The sequence below is a fragment of the Drosophila sulfurigaster genome, chromosome X (genome assembly GCF_023558435.1).
Source record: "Drosophila sulfurigaster albostrigata strain 15112-1811.04 chromosome X, ASM2355843v2, whole genome shotgun sequence".
NCBI classification, from domain to species: domain Eukaryota; kingdom Metazoa; phylum Arthropoda; class Insecta; order Diptera; family Drosophilidae; genus Drosophila; species Drosophila sulfurigaster.
Window position 1 is genome coordinate 33,216,446 of NC_084885.1, and position 18,978 is coordinate 33,235,423.

The following is an 18,978-nucleotide window of genomic DNA, read 5'->3' on the forward strand; positions in this document are numbered from 1 at the left end:
CACATCTCTACAAAATAGCTTGGACTTTCTATGTCAAATATATGTGACGTTGACGGTGGTCTATTAATGAAAACCTCTTGTCTTCAGTTAAAGACTGAGCATTTTGTAAGGTCTAGCATTTAATTATCGTCTGAAGAATATAAGTTAAAAAATTGAAAATTGTAGTCCACAACTTTGAGAGCTTCTGTATTTTGAAACGTGACGACGTTTTTAAGAAACTCATTAGATGTTAACAAAGATTTTGTTATGCACCATTAATTGAGCATATACTCATATTAGGCGAAAAATCCAATAAAGTTTTCACTTAATTAATTACTCATTGGTAAGATAGACATCAAAGCAGTTTAGGATGCACACATCAATATTATCGTATTTGTAGGTGTTGCAAGGAAAGGAACGGCTGCTATTTATGTAGCCTTACACTCAAGTGCACAAACCTTCACTGAAATCGCCGCTTGGATGCACGGCAACGAAGCAAATCCATTTACTCATAATTCATTAATTCCTATATTTAGATTTGTGCACACGTTTTTGACCGTGCTTATCCACAAAGGCACAGCGGGTGACGCTCATATGTGGAAATTTGGGGTTAGACTCTACAGCTTAGCCCTTAGGTAAGGGTTGTTTTATATAAGCACTGTTATAAAATTGGAAGAGTAATAATTGGCATTGTCTCTATTTTATTGCCTCATTTTATTTACAAAACATTATTTAACTATTTTTTTGATATATATATTACACATGTATAACTACTACTACTACTTACAATCCACTAACATTCACTTACATACTTACAGCATCTGTTCATATGAACCAACTGTAAGTGTTGCTTTCTACAGATTCCAGACTCAAAGTCACAAAAAGTCCATACAGTTAAATATCTGCAATAAAGCCAATGATGCACTTTGAGTTTGTTTTTGTAAAAGAACAGGAAGGTAGCTACATCAATAAAGGCATCATTTGATGGCTTTATTGCATGTTACTGCTGCTGGGTTGCGCCGCTAACAAAGTAACAACACCAGTCACAACCAAGGCCATGGCTTTTAACGTTAATTTATGCAACTTTCGACAAACGCGCTGTGTTTGTTCGTGTCCGTTATGTTGTTAAAGCAGCATAGTAGTCGCTGTGGCTCCAGTTCCAGCTAGAAGCAGTTCCCAGGAGCTTTGCCTGATAGGCCCAAGCCGGGCCAAGGCTTGAATATCAACAGATTCAGTGAGCCTACGGTCTTGTGTTGTACCCTCCTTTGAACCTACAGTGTTGTACCCTCCTTTAATGCTATCTGTGTGTAGCGTTAGAAGAAGCAACCACTAAGAAAGCGTTAGAAAAATGTAGAGTCTCAATAGGCCCTATATTTGTTTGTTTACTTCAGATAATGGTCTACTTAAGATATGTATATGTATATGTATATGTATATGAATATGTATATGTATATGTATATGTATATGTATATGTATATGTATATGTATATGTATATGTATATGTATATGTATATGTATATGTATATGTATATGTATATGTATATGTATATGTATATGTATATGTATATGTATATGTATATGTATATGTATATGTATATGTATATGTATATGTATATATATATATATATATATGTATATGTATATGTATATGTATATGTATATATATATGTATATGTATATGTATATGTATATGTATATATATATATATATATATATATATATATATATGTATATGTATATGTATATGTATATGTATATGTATATGTATATGTATATATATATGTATATATATATGTATATGTATATATATATATATATATGTATATGTATATGTATATATATATATATATGTATATGTATATGTATATGTATATGTATATATATATATATATGTATATGTATATGTATATGTATATGTATATGTATATGTATATGTATATGTATATGTATATGTATATGTATATGTATATGTATATGTATATGTATATATATATGTATATGTATATGTATATGTATATATATATATATATATATATATGTATATGTATATGTATATATATATATATATGTATATGTATATGTATATGTATATGTATATGTATATGTATATGTATATGTATATGTATATGTATATGTATATGTATATGTATATGTATATGTATATGTATATGTATATGTTTTATGTTTTTTAAAAGGTATTTTTATTGATTAGTTAAGAGCATAGTTTCGTCTGCAAACGCTGGGATAGAATTTTTTCGCACGACCGCGCGTAATGACACTGCTGTAATAACACATTCACCTTCATGAGAAGGAACTGTTGCTTGAAGCAGTGGCGTACCTCGTTAAAGTTCAACTCCCACAATAGACGATTCCCCTTTCAGGTCATATCCATGATCTATGTGGGGATATTTGGCTGTATTGCACTTCATCGTGCAACTGGGGAATTGCCGATAGGGATGCAAGTGAACCCCAGTGACTAATACTGCGCTTTCCTTTTCTGTATGCTGTTGTCGCAAGTGCGCATGACTGTTATTGCTCGTGAATTTTGTTGCGCTATAAGCAAGCTCTTCGGGTTTGCTTGTTGCAGTACCTGTTGCTAAAGAGTGAGCAACAGATTAGAGATGAACGATGTGTACCCATGTGGTGAGTTGCGCAGTGACTTCTCCTACAATCTAAGGAACTGCAGCAACAGGCTACAATAAACATGGACATTAGACAGCTTTTGCAAAATTTGGTTATAAAGTAAATAGATATACGCATTTTTAGATAAATTTAACATAAATTTTAATTAGAGAATGAAACAAAAACTATTCATCGCACATAAACATACTAAAAATATGTTTTAAGAAATAGAAAACATTTTTTAATGCTAATGCTATTAGCACCACCGTAAAAGCTTTTGAGTTTTGCTTTGCTTTGCTGTCTGCTTCATAATCGATTGTCGCTTCTCCAAATGTAAGCGCAAAGCCGAAGGCGCATTAAAACCAACAACTAGAAATACAATTCTGAATATAAAATATATAATCTTTGTATAACGGGGCTCTTTAGCAATATATGCAGTGAATAAGTCTACTTATTATACATATACCCTATAAGCATATTACACGAAGTTAAAACTACATACATATACATATACTAAATAGTTTAAATATATCAAGCTTGCACTCGTTCATAACATTAACCCAAGCGTAATATCAAAAATACAATATGCAATCAGTTCATATCGTTAGTAAATAAATATTAAACAAATAAAAAAAATTGTAAATAACTTTTCTTCAAGTAGATATTATGATTTCCAATAATTTGCATGAGGCTTACAGCATTTGCATTCTGTAGATGATAATTGATGAAGGGATTTTACCTTTCCATTTTAGAATGGATTCACACAAAATAAAGACCGCTTATTGCGGAAGCGGATATGTCAGTACTTACGCATACATTTAAGTATACGAATGTATGCTTTTATATATACATATCTATATATATTAGTATATGTACATGTATGGTTACTTTCTTGTATGTCTGAAGGTATGTATGTACTATTCTGCCTGTTGAATATAGACGACATAGGCAATACGACGCAACAGGCTGGGCCTTCGTGTTTCAATGCAGCACGTCGGCCGCGAATAATAGTTACACAAATATGCCGTACATACATACATATGTATATAGACAAGCCATTTGATACATATACATATGTACAATTATACACATATGAGTATATGAAAGTAAATAGTTGGGTTTTTAAAGATAAGTAAATTTAAATAAAGTTAATTTTTCGGACATTGCATTGATAAAAATAGGCATAAACATACGAATCGGCATAGATCCAAATTTCTGCGAGTATAATTGCCAGTATATAATATCGTTGCCTTCTCGTGCATTTTTCAAAGTCTTTGTATTTGTTCTCATTTTTAAAAGATTTTGGTTTTATTATGTCCATGCACTTACACGACACTTCCACTTGGAGCGATGCATTGCTTACAGTGTTGGCGTCTCGGGTTCATGTGTCGTATAATAGAGCCTGTGACTACGGCTCCGACTTTCCTGTCGACACTGCTTCTGCCTGTTGCTTCGTGCCTAGCACAGCTCGGCATGGCTGCTAATATATACATACTCCTACTAAGACATACACATATATTAAATTCAACATAGGAACCGAGCAACGCGGGTGACTGCGATGAGTCTGCGTATCTAAAGTTGCAGGATGCATGGCTCAGTCGTTTGACTGCCGCGTCCTAAGGCAGTTTAGCGCGCTTGTAACAAAGTACAAAGACGACCGCCTTATAATAGGCAGAACACAAAACAAGTTGCACAACAACTAAAACTTGTATGTGAACAGCCATACAGAAAATATATATTATATGTATCAGAAAGATAATATATATTATATATTGTTCCTCATAATGTATAATGTTTAATACATATATATAGATATATATAGATATATAAACATTATTGAGCTAAACACTAAACACATTTAGTTTAAATAAATATCCGTGGGAAATTCATTTATAAACTATAAGTCTACATTTTTCTTTTCAATTTTGTTGTGTTTTTTATTGTGAAGTGCATTACATACACATTATGAATTACTAAATGGTCGAATACAAATTCGAAGTGAGTTTTCCAAAACTACAGGTAAATATATAATTTTTATGCACAAAAAATACATTACCTACCAGTAAAATAAATACTTATCTAATCTTAAATTTCGTAAATACTTATCTAACTTTGAGATTAATGTTCGTGTTATGTTTATAAATAGTCATGATGTGAACATTTTTGATGTTAATTGGTGATTCGTTAATTACTTATTCAAATGTAACTCGTAATCAGTTCAAAAAGGCAGTTCAGTACATATTAATATATACCTTGGTAACTTGGTAAGCTGAAATTAATGTTAATATAAATATAAATAATTTCTTGTTGGAGTCGAAAATCCCTCATAAAGCACATTTGGATTTGTAAATCCTGTATAATTTTGAGGAATTTCAAAGCACATATACAACTAACTGTCTTTCTAATTAGTTGTCAATAGCAATATTTTCAGATCTTTATATCTTAACGAATAATTAAAAATAAATCCTATGGGTACAACAATTAAAACAAAAATAACTACATTTACCTTGAAAATTACACATGGCTTCTATTATTGTTTTTGATTGTTTATTCTGATCGATTTTAAATATTTACCTTCAATAACTGACTTTGTCTTGCTGCTAAATTTATTTACTCAATTTTAGTTTTACATTACGATACCCCACAATTTTGGTTTTGTCTGTACATTGTCTATTTTGCCTTGGCAACCGGTCAAGCGAACCTTGTGAAAGCTACGGCAAACGGTACAAATACGAGTCACAATCCTGTACAAATGCTCCACAATGAATTTTAAATCGCATGTTGTATCGATATAGACGCAGGTCCAGTCGCTTATGGTTCCCAGTGGAGACAGCATCCACAGCCTCGGCTGCTATTAGCAATCCGTGCCGAAATCGATTGGCAACAATTCTAAAAGCATTTTATGCAGCAATCACAATTTCCTTTTAACGCCGCGTCGCGATGCGATGCGACGCGACACGAACACAAACACGCAAACAAGTACTTACATTCATATGAATGTATGTATGTACACATGTATTCATACATAAGCGTATACTCGTTGAAGTACATGGAGTACATACATATGCATAATATATATATGTACATACATATGAATACATGCGTACATGGCTCTATGGCTGTATGCACCTCAATGTACGTACTTAGCTACATAAACTGGACAGTATCAAAGGGTCCAGCCGAGAAAGGAACGATAACCAAGCGGCTAGTAAATGTCAAAGGCGGCAGTTTGCGTATGGGTTAGCTGGCCAACCAGCCATTTGCACAATATGGCAACGATCATTCGCACCATATGACGCTGTGCGCCGACCTCCTGCTGTTAACAATACAGAGCCGTCTGCCCCTGCTCCGGTTTTGTACGTTGAGTAACTACTCTCCCCACTGACCGCGTTCAATGCAATTATATAGTATGCGAGGCTGGCAAGCTGCGTTCGTCGCTCGGCATTTACTCCACCGAAGATTTAGCGTTTGTTTTTTTGTTCCAACAATATTTGCTTCTTGCTTGTCTTATCGTATTGTATTGCTTATTTGTCTTTTTGTTAGTTGCAAAATGTAAATCTATGTAGATGTACATGTGACTCGCATTGTGGCCATTGTCATACCATGTGGACTACAAGAACACTAACAAATAGCAAGCAAAAAATGTATAGATTCCATTGCCTTTTGGGTTGTCTGTGGCGTAGCCAAAGTCTTTGCCTTCGGGCCATAGTCTTCGTCATCGTTCTAGTGTGTCTCGCCCAATAGCTGAATTTATTCAATTGCCAGAGCACAATATATCTATATTAAAGTGTTGGGCGGCATTTCACCTTTTTCTTTGCTTCAACATTTTCCTGCATCTCAATTAAAAACTCAATTGAATGTTAAAAGGTTTTTGTTCACCTTTTTATTTACTATAGAATCTCCAAAATGGAACAAATACTTGGATCAAAATCCAATGGATAGCTGAGCGAAATACGATGCATATAATACAATTAAAATAAAAAAATACATAATGAAATACAAATTAAATTGTAAGAACATTTTACGCAGTGGACTGTTTTCATTTAAAACACAAGGTTCAGTTACTTCACGACCTTAAGGCTATAGTGCTTCTAAGTAAATTTACTACAATAACGACAAACTTTTGTAGATTAAGCTAACGGATAGTGTCGGGCTGCTGATAAAAGTGAAGCGTATCTCTTCAACTACTACAACAGAGCCCACATCATTCATACTACAACTGTGAAAGTGTCAGAGTAAAACTGTAAATAGTAAAAAATATGCAATGGTGTTCGGGGTGTGCATTGCAATTTTTATTTGTATTTATTCCACCATGCTCGGTGTCTCTACACGTCGTACAGCAGGTGGTATTATATAAACAAAACAAAAAAAAAGGGGAAAACAATGTCTTACAACTTTTAATTAGTTTTTGCTTAAAACCCACTCACTGAGAATGACTAGCAAACGCTCGGAAGATACTGTGCTAAGTAAAATATGAATAAATGCTATAAAACATCATTTGTGTTTTCAAATTGTTATCTTATTTTTACGCACAGCTACAGTTTATTGGTATAAGTCTGCTACATCAATTTCCTTAAAGAACATGTCTCTTATCTGGGCATATCTCACTTTTCCAACGACCTTTGATTTGGATACTTTAATACAACAACATTTCTTAACCTATTACAGACCACATTAACACTATTAGAGAAGTGTTAATGTGGTCTGTAATAGGTTAGTTGCAATCAAATTGATGCTTCCAATTTTAATTATCCATCCACATTGACGATAACAGCTGTATAAGGACAAATTCAATGGAATCGATTAGCAGCACCTCACTCTATTAATTCCTTACAGTTCTGTATATCTTTTTAGTCACAATTAATAAGACGCACATACTCGCAAATGCACTTATATGCCAGTTAATCTTTCTTAAGATCTCCCACCTTACCACGCCCACTTTTCAGAGCCGCATTCTCTAATATCTTGGTCCGCCCCAAGTCAAACCGGCGCACATAATTTGGCAAATATACACTAACATTTTTGGCATGCCATTTTTACACTCGATCAGTTGTAATGTCTTCAAAAAGTTTTCAACTGTTGAGTAATAGCTGAGTAGAAGCTTAACTATTGAGTCACTATTCGTTAGAACAACCTTTGTGGAGTCTTGCTGCCTGACCACGCTTACTTATCCTTTCCGCCCAATCGAATATATCGGTCCGTCGTCTACTCAAACACCCACACTTAATCTGGCCCACATCTATTAAAATTTTTCGCATCGACTTTTTCGCACACAGTAGATTAGCTGCATTGCCTTGAAGTTCTGCACAACTGTTGAGTAAGAGATGCTTAACTATTGAACTAGCAAGCTGCGAATACTTTGTGAAGCCCTCCTGCCTGGTCACGTCCACTTATCAAGTCCGCACACACAAATATCTTGGGCCACCGCCTAGTCACGCACACACACACAATTTGGCAGACATATCACATATTAAAATTTTTGGCATGCCATTTTTTGCACTCGATCAGTTGTAATGCCTTCAAAGTGGCGCAACTATTGATTAATAGTTGAGTAGAAGCTGAACTGTTTAGAAGCAATTCATTGGAAGCATGCACACACACACTCACACATGCACTTCTAAACAAGTAAGAAAGCTACAGTCGAGTGTACTCGACTGTGAGATACCCGCTACCCATTTTGAATAAAATCAATATGTTTTGCGGTATTATTCTCAAAATATACCGAATATACTGCAAAAATATTAAAAATATACCAAACGGTATATTTGGTATATCGATATAGTACCGCATTGAAAATATACCATAGACGGCACAATATATCAGATTGTCAGCCAAAGCAACTAAGACCCCTAGTAAGTAGGCGTTTTTGATCTGCGTGCAAATATAAGAAATGCTGTCGAAAATTATAGCTCTATCTCTTATAATCTCTGAGATGTAGGTGTTCGTACGGACAGACGGACATGGCTAGATCGTCTCGGCTGTTGACGCTGATCAAGAATATATATACTTTATAGGGTCGGATATGCCTCCTTCCACCTGTTACATACATTTCCTGCCGGCAGAAAGTTATAACACCCTTCTACCCTATGGGTAGCGGGTATAAATATGCAACCGGTAGCTATTCTGATTGACCACGCCCACTTATCCCTTTCGCCTACACCAATATCTTGGTCCGCCGGCTAGTCAAGTACACATACACAATTTGGCAGACATACACCAAAATTTTTGGCAAGTCAATTTTTGCCTACGAAGATGACTTGCAATGCCTTCAAATTGTGAACAACTGTTGAGTAATAGTTGAGTAAAAGCTGATCTGTTGAGTAGCCATTGTTTATATTAGCTAAAAAATCTTTGTGAAGCTCTCCTGCCTGACTTATCAGGTCCGCCCACACTAATATCTTGGTCCGCCGCTCGGTCAATTGCAATGCCTTCAATATAGGTAACATACAACTGTTGAGTAATAGTTGAGTAGAAGCTGAACTGTTGAGTAGCAATTCATTAGAGGAATGCACATACACAATCACATATGCATATCTAAACTGGTTAAACTTTTTGACGTCCACTTAGCAAGTCTGCCCATCTAATATCTCGGTCCGCCGCCCAGTCAAGCACACACACTTAATTAGGGCCACATTCAGTCTAATTTTTGGCATTCATCACACTTATGATCTAATCGATTAGTAGGAACTCACTCTGTGATTTCCTTGCCATTCTGGATATCTGTTTAGTAGGCGCTAATACACTTACTTACTCACTCTCAAATGCACAACTAAGCTGGACCATGTATGTAAAGCCTTACTGCTTGATCACGCCCATCAATCAGGTTGAACTTCTCTACAATTTTGATCTGGTTCCTAGTAAAAGACCAACGCATTCATTTTGTAGGTATGCAGACAAATTTCTCACACAACAAATAACCTGCAATGCTTTTAAGTTGTGCACAACTTTTGGGCATTTTGTGTATCTATCCGAAAAGGAAGTTCGTATGAAAAACATATTATAGAATTTTCAAAATAATAAATAACTTGAGTAGAATGTTGATTGTGATGGGAAATTTACATTTAAGGTTAAATAACTGGCAGCAAGAAGATTATTTGATTTTACCAAGCTGACCAAGCAGACTTTTGTATTAAACGTGACAGACTTATCGGCTATGACAATTCGAAAGTCTATCACATGTGCACTTAACCTCATAGACCACAAGAAGAAGAGGATTTAATAAAGGACACTGATACAAGACAAGACGAATGTGTCGCACCGTAAAATTAGCAATAAGCTAAGTAAATCCCAAAAATCTACACAAATCATTTGGTTGGGCAAATAAAATTAAATTTAAATTACACTCACAACTTTTCCTCTTTTTCTACGAAAGAACATAGGTCAAGTTGGAATTAATAACTTGGTTGCATTTTAATTCGGCGACTGATTTTTTCTTCTGCTCATTAAAATATAAATAATAAAAGAGAGTGTAGATGTATGATCATTCACTTTTATATTCTGGCAAGATTTTGACAATAACAACTGACACTATTTACCCTAAAGTACATAAAATCCCCTTCACTTTTTATGTCATCGACAAATCGCACTTTGGGCCAGACAGCAACGGAAGTTACTTAATTTCAGTTCATTTTCCGCGTTTACAATTCATATCCGCTTGCGAATTTGCCTTCAAGGGTTGTCTGTGAGGATATGCGGAGTTACACTGTGACTAAGGGAAATTAGTAACGTAGTGTCTCCCACACTCAAAGTACATCAAATAATTGGGTTTATTCATATGCATATCAATATGTATGTATATATACACATAAATATTTACACGAAGCGCGTCTATTATTCATTAAACTACTAAAATATCCTACAGGTTAATAGTTCTCCACAACAACAACGAATTTTAATTTATTTCCAGTTGAAGCGTCTTACTTAGTTACTCTGACTTAATTAAATTAAATTCAATCTACAAAAAAAATTTTAAGATTTGACCACCTTGATTACTCCAGTCAACGAGTTTAGTAGGACGTAAGCAGCAATTTCAATTCATAATTTGATTGATCTTAAACTTAAGCAAAACAGACAAATTTGGTATAGAACAAAATAATAATTCCAAACAAGTAACAATGCTAGAATCGAGTATGTACAACTGTGAGATACCCGCTATTCACTTTCTATAAAACGATATTCTAAAAATATATCAAATTAATAAATTAATAACTGCAAAATAATAAAATGTACCGAAGGCTATGTTTGGTACATCGAGATAGTACTATATTCAAAATGTATAGAAGAGTTCAAAGTGAACCTGGATGCCAGCCAAAGCAACCAAAAAGCGTTTGGAGTAGAGCTCCACAGGTTCTGAATAATTTGTTTTAAATTTATATTATGAAATTCAATTAAAAAATTATAATAGCGTTCATATTTTGCTGTCTTTACGGCGCTGCTCTGTGTATTAGTGGCATCATATTAATCGCGTTTTAATAGACCACGTTTCAAAAACTCAAAATATTCGTAAAGCATGTCTGAACACTTTTAAGCTGCTTGCTGCTTCAATCAATAATAAAAACAGAAATTTTCCGTTTTGATTGTTGATTTTGTATTTATTTTTTCGTAAAAGATATTTAAAGCGTCGTTATCGCAACGAGCTCACCGTATTTCTGTTTACATTGGTCAAAGGATCGCAAAAATCACAAAAATTAGAATATACAGTTTTTTGCAAGGTGTGCGAAATTTTAATGCGAGTTTAAATTATAGTTAGGCGCCATCGTGTCGTTCTTGTTACTAAAATGAAATGTGGCAGGTAATTAAGCGGGCGGAATTGTTAAATTATTGCAGCTTATAGCATCAGATACAGTTGCCTTCGTGCTCCCAGACGTGTCGTCTGCTTAAGTTAATGAGATGTTAAAATGGAATCTCTGCCCGTTGGCATGACGTTTTTTAGTTTTCCCTACGCTAGGATCTCGTACTTTTAAGCAACTTGCCTAAGGTTGTCTTGACTTGGTTAACTGCTGACTACACCTGGGGTGTTTAATGATGAAACCGTTAGCTTTTAATCCAGCAGGAAAAGGTATATAATATGACATATTTTGTTCATAATACATCAATATATTTGTACATTTGTAGCATTGGTCATCAAGCAAAAGAAATAAATTTGTTACGTAAAAAATGAGGTTTTTAATATACAATAACATACAATGCATTCAAAGGTATGTATGTATGCATACAGACATACATATATCTACATATTCATACATAGTATTTACGTATAAGTATATGTCTATTTGTTAATTTTATGCAAATCGTTTAGCTTTGGTCGAACGCATCCAGGAGCGTAATAAGCAAGCGCGATAAACTGGAACTAATTTAGTAAACAAGCTTTGAAAAAGCGCACTGGAAAGGGCCAGTACGCTAGACAACCAGACGCAGCCTTTCTGTCAAAACCCACCCTAAACGTAAAACAATTCATGTGTGTGAGTGCGCACTTAACGGGTGAAGTGGTAGCAGCTCATTTTCTGCCATGTTACGAGTTACTCGCATAATCCCAGAAACCCAAAGTAAACTAGTCTCTGTTTCCGATTTATCCGCGGGGACACGTTTAAAATTTGTTTGAAAATACCTAGCATTTTCCAACTCATTAAGTATATTTTAATGTATTATTTTTACTTGGGATATAATATGGGTAACTAACTTGACACCATATTCCCTAATAGGCAGACGGAGAGCGTTAAGGTTTCAAAGCGATTCAAAATATTACTCCCAATCGTGAATATGAAAAAATCCAAAGCAGGTTTTTTTATTTTACATTTGTATAGTCAATTAAAATTGGGTGTTAACTTTCGCTCAAACAATAACCAATCGTGCGACGCGATTCTTAAGCCATAAATATATGCAATTTACTTGTCTATTTATTTTAGATTTTAGATTTATTTAGATGTTTTGTGGCTTTTAATATATAGTGTACATATCTTGAATTTAATCTTTTTGTCTTTTTTTATAAGATACCTAGTAACGACGTACATACATCAAAGCCCAAATCTTATCGACCGCTACCTATCTGTGGTAAAGCTAAGATACACGCAAATATTCACATATTGAATAAAGGTTACAGTGAGCAGAGATTTATGCCGTCTGCGCACTGTTCTTCTCCCGCTGGTGTATAGTAGTATATATATTCATTTGGGAGGCAGTTTGTCTGTAAAATACTCAAAAAAAAAAAAACAAAAAATGTAAAAATGATGAATTTCCATACTTTCACGCTTCGTGAAGTCTTGGTGCCCTTGCCTTGCTGGCTTCCGTTCTGTCCAGTCAATGGCTCTGACAGCAGCAGCAACAGTTGAAAAGGTGAGCGGCAAAACAGCTGCGCAAGCAGCGTTGTCGACGTCATCGTCATGCCCCAGTGCAATGGGCGAAGGTAGACAGTGTCAGTGCATAGTTTCCCCGCCAACACGAGGTGCGGCTCGTGCCACTGATTTAGCCGAGCAATAACGAGTGCTGCTTGTGGTTGTAGAGCGAGAGATAGGTTGGTAGAAAGAAAAAATGAAGAGAGCGGAGGCGGGAGAGGGACAGTGCCACTACCAGAGCCACTGCCAGAGCCAGAGTCAGAGCCAGAACCTGAAAAACCAAACAAGGCAAATGCGGCTACGATGCGCTAGGGACTTCTCCTGTTCTCACACATATAAATTTATGCACACAAACAGACACGCAGTAACACCCACAGCTTACGCGACTCGCCCTTGCTCGTGCCGATTCGGATAGCACACTCGTGTTGGGGGTTGGAAAAGCGTCATTGCCGTTAGGCTCGCCGTCATGATGCCCAGTAAAGAGTTTTCATTATAAATGAAAATCAGTTGTTGGTTCATTCGATTCGAAACGTTCAAGGCGGAAGTACATGCCAAATGCTTAGCAGCGGAAGGCTTGAGTCTTTATTTAGTTCAGTTTTTGTTTTCAATGTCGGTTTGAATGTCGTGTCCGTGTCAAACAAAACATAACACACCATTTTTGTTTAAGTGCGTACAAAGGAAAATAGTGCAAACTGTTGATTTAAATTGATTCAAAATTCTTCCTAATATAGTTTTCAAATTTTAAAATTAAAGTGTCAACGACTGTGCATATCTGTATGCACCTATTTACATACACCCCCTCAAATAAAAAAAAACTGTACCTAGTAGAAATAACTTTAAAACACACACTAATGTCATTTGTGGACTTGAATGTGAGTAAGATTAAGCAAATTATATTAATATTATTCGCCAACATAATATCAAGACAATACTGCAGATCGTGACAGGTGTTGATTGCTCAATTTTCCAAAAAATTCAGCCGAATCAAAAGTGTGATTTTGAAAATACTGTTACTTATTAGTTGATACCTCTTAGTTGAAAAAATCTGCTATCTTTTTAATTAAAATTTTTTCACAACGCTTTAATAAATTCGTATTACTAATAATACTCTATAAAGTACAATTGACTACAAGTTGCGTCAATATATATATTGGAGGAAATCAATGTCGTTCATCCGGTGAAGCGCAGTAACAACAGCCCAAAATCACTCAGTCACTCAACAAGTCAGTCAGCCGAGGCTTTGTTGCACAACCATCGAACTCGCATGTTTTTAATGTTACCTCACTTGGCTTTTGTGTACTCATTCTTTCTGTTTATTGATGCACAATTAAACCGCATTTGGCCAGCCAACCAGACAGACTGCCGGGTAGGCTGCCATCCGGCGAACAAAACAGAATCTTTATGCACTGTCATGGTCTATTGCCAACCAAATTCACTTGAAGTGAATTTAAATTTCAAAGCTTTTTACCATAGGTATGCGCCGGTCAACATATTTAACTTGTATATAGTGAATGATACGATTTATATCCGATTTGATTAAATGCAGCATAAAAACCATATTATATAATTGTACATCCTAGAACTACGAGTTCAATTATCCTCAACACTAAGGCCTCCAAAAAAAAATCATTTATTTAAATATTTGCTTCTAGTATACCAGTTTTACTTAATTAATCACCATTAACATATGTTTTCCTTCTTGGTATAGTAAAACGTATATTTGGGTAATATAATTTTTCGTTGGGTAGGCTCTAAAGTATCTCGTGCATTGACTGAATCAGTTGAGAACATGACCGATGTTGAAGAAAGCAGAGATAAAAGTAGCACATAAACAAAAGTTGTTGGTGGCATATTCGACTGTCAACACAACGTCAAACTTGGCCATTGATACAACTGATAAAAGTACTATATGAAGCAGACATCAGAGCCAACGGAAATGTGTGAGTTACAATAAATACAGAGGCTCACACTTGCCCACAAGAACACACGCACACACACACACACTGGGAAAATCTGTGTGACTCAACTAGTGGCTGTTGAGTGTTGAGCTTGCCAACTTCCGCTTAAATGAATTTTATATGACATAGACAATCTTATGTATGTATTTATTGAAAATGTGCTTTTAGTGAGCTTTGCAAGGGTTTCCTAGTTGCGTTTATGTCGTGTGTACCAATTGACATGTAGTAATAAACTTATTGCATTTCATATTAAAATATTATTATTACACATATTTGTCTACATTCTTGTGCAGGCTTTCAGAAGTTAATCAAGTTTATAAACTAACATACATATTTTTAAATCTAAACGCATATGTTAAATACATTCATACATCTACATATATGTATATGCGTAGTCACACCTTTCAACAGTTCTATTTTTAAGCATTTTCTAGGACAGAGAAAAATGGGATGTAGGATGGCAAGGTATCAAAGTATACTATTGAGAGGTAGAGCAGTTCTGACTTTTTGATGCATCAAAGTATAATTTAATTTACGCTGGGCTTTTAACCATACACAGTCAACTCAATCAATGACAGGCAGAAACCACCCATGTTTTAAACGTATTAGTTTTAAATTGGCTAGTAGCAAACTTTATTATTTGGCATGAGTTGTAAAATGCACTTTGTTCTTTGTCCCGAGACTTTAGTTAATAATTCAACATCCATTAAAATGCCTACGTTAACCAGCTCTCACATGTTGGTATCTATATTATAATTAAACAGTAATGTAAACATAAATATTTTCAAGCAATGTGTGAATTTGAGAAAGCTATAGAAATGTCAGCTGAATTTCGTCGCACACAAGATGATTGCTTATGTATGGTAATTTGTTAGTCAGCAAACTGTTGCATCAATACAGTGTGATCAAATTTTTTTTTATGAATCGCAGAAATATTTCATTTAATTCGCATAGTAACAACTACTTATGCATATATTCAAAATAATATAAAAAATAATAATAATAATTAAGTCATAAATATATATGTACATTTAGATAGAGCCTCATAGTTACTTAATAAAACGATAATAGAAACAATGAAGCTACATAATTGACTGATTCCAGCTTATAATCGTTTTGCTGCTTATTCTCAAAAAATAAATGAAAATGTTTCATCGATGTGACGCCAAGTATATGAATTTTATGTGCAGACAACTTTTATCCCCAATGTTCATTACAAACTCACTACCAGTTAAAAGATAATTTTATTTTCGAAACAAAATTGCTATGAAAACCCTACAAAACAAGTGTTATAGAAAAATGTCTAAAAAAGTTTTCACTGCATATATATTCTGACATAGACTAACCTTTTAAAAAAATTTAAACGCTCATTTGCTCATGCTAATCTAAGATCAACTCTAATGCAAACACGTGTAACTAAACAAACTGTAGTCCAAGAGTTATAGTTTGGTGTACGGAAAGTAATTTCACACCCATGTAAATGGTTCTTAAGAAAATGAAAAGATAATTTTGTGTCCGTGTAAACACGTACCCCCTTAGTCTGGCTTAAATAGCTGTTAGCTAGGTTTCTTCACCAAACATTGATGTTAACCAGTCTGGCTACCATTTAGCTATATTAGTTAGACGCTTAAAATGGAAACTCGTCTACCTAGACAGTATTTAGAATCGGACTTATTAAATTTGTATCTCAATCGGTTGCTTCTTTGAGGATATGCGTTAAGGCAATAATATTGAAGACTGTACAAACATTTCATAATAATGTACATGGTGCCGGGTTGTCATACCTGCTACCCATAGGATAGAAGGGTATTATAACTTTGTGCCGGCAGGAAATGTCTGTAACAGGTAGAAGAAGGCATCTCCGACCCTATAAAGTATATGTATATATTCTTGATTAGCGTCAACATAGACGATCTAGTCATTTCCGACTGGATTCTGAATCTCACAGACTATAAAAGATAGAGATATAATTTTTTATCAATGCACGAAGATCAAGTTTGTTTCAAATTTTTGACACGCCCACTTCCGGCCCCGCAAATCAACAAAAATCGAATAACATGCGTAATTTTAAAGCTAGAGTCGCGAATATATACAATAATACCTATGTTATAGTAATTGAGATTCCTGAAAATTTGGTTACGATCAGATAAAAATTGTCGAAGTTATTAAAGAAATACTTATATATGGGAAAGACGCCGACTTACTTGGAGACTTATATGCCTTGGCTAACAATCTAACATATTGTGCCGTCTATGGTATATTTTGAATGTGGTTCTATATCGATATAGCATTTCCTCGAGCACACTCGACTGAAACTTTCTTACTTGTTTTATTTCTATATGGGGAATATAGATTCAAGTCAATATTTATAACTACGCACTGCACTTGACTTATTTTCGCACCTTTATTAACTACAATATTAGTTTTTTTCGGATATGCTCTACTGCACCGCATACTAAGCAGTGATTTTGCTTAAATGTAATGTATAATATTATGATTTGCGAATGCGGTACTAACTCAATGCAGATAGCAAGATAACAGCCGCTGGGTCGCTCAATATTTAGTACAAAATAGATAGTAACCAAAATTTTTTTTATTGTTCAATATCAATCAATTTGTTTATATACTACTCATAAATTAGAGATTTTCTGAGAATAATTTTAAAACAAAAAGCTATAAAATTCCACGAAAGCAAGCTATCGCTAAGACCAAGTGCACTAGATGATATAGATACAATTTTGTTTTGTTTATAAATGAGTACGCGTCGTTTTGTCCGCAGATAGATGCGCAAGAATAGTGTACAGCATCATCAATAAAGCGCTTAGCTTTCAAGACACTGGAATCAATTAATTTTCGTCTGTCAATACACAAGATGCATCTACATTCTTTTTGATCAATCACTAATGAACTTGCATTTGTCAGGTTTACAGAGTTTATATTATTCATACAATCCAAATTATCGTGTTTGTGCGGAATACATAATAATTCAAGCTCGCTGCATGTAAGTAAGGAAGACACTGCTGGCGAATTATATGGATTGTTGTATTCAAATATGGATGTTTGGTTTATGTAACCATTGCAGTCAGTTCGACTATTAAAAACATCGTTTGCCTCAGATTTCGAACTGTTCTTGATTTCTGTTCTTGTCGAAATACAACTATGAAATACTGGGCAACCACACAGGTACATTTGACGAAATCGAGGGCCATATATCATATGCACCGCATCGATTGATTTAAAGTGGTAATTTTTATGATTGCATGTTATTAAAGCATTATTAGTCGGCAATTTTTCTTCTGTCCTTGATATAATGCCTGCGATAAATATGCGACTGCCTCTGTCGTCAACACAAAATTAGATTAAATAAAGATTTTAAACAATATCTCTAAATACTTACCTAAATATCCACATCATTTTTCTAAATATACACACTAAATACTACGAACGTTTTTATACATGCCAAAGAAACAATTTTTTAGACGATTATGTCGAAGTGTATAGGAGTAGCAACTTTGTTTTTTATTTCTCAACAAATTTCTGATTTGTCTTTGTAATCATAGTTATAATTTTTATACGCGCTAACTAAAGGGTAATATAGTGTTGTACCTATAGATAATATAATTTAACAAGCAGGAGGAGTCATCTCCGATCCCATATAGTGTATATATTCAGGACAATAGCCGAGTCGAGTCTATCCGTATAAGCACCTAGGGTATATAGATACATACATTTCGACAACACTGATCAAGATCATAGATCAAGTATATATTGAAATCCATGGTATATTCTGCGCGTAATAGCCAATTTAATTTGACAGTACTTCGTTTTAAATAATAAAATATGTTTTACTGTCTGCTCCTTACAAAGCATCAGCAGCAGTGCACAAGAATTGTAACCAAAAAGTTATATATATATATTTATTTATTATATAAATAGTTACGTTTTTAAATAATGTTCAAAATAGATTAAATTTGTTAAAATTTGGTGAACAACGCTTCGAAAAATATTCACATTGAACTCAGGTTTCGTCAGCAGCGGGCTGTAAGCACAAAAAACAAACAAGTTCGTTGTCGACGAAACCTGCATAC

At 34.4% G+C, this 18,978-nt stretch overlaps 1 long non-coding RNA gene across 1 annotated transcript; it reads right to left on the bottom strand.

Annotated features, from left to right (window-relative positions):
* Positions 1 to 17,465: 17,465 nt before the first annotated feature.
* On the bottom strand, positions 17,466 to 18,640 carry LOC133849185 (uncharacterized). The gene is made up of 2 exons (XR_009895338.1): positions 18,288 to 18,640; positions 17,466 to 18,227 (listed from the first exon to the last, which is right to left on the bottom strand). It is a non-coding gene; the product is annotated as an uncharacterized LOC133849185 (long non-coding RNA).
* Positions 18,641 to 18,978: the final 338 nt, after the last annotated feature.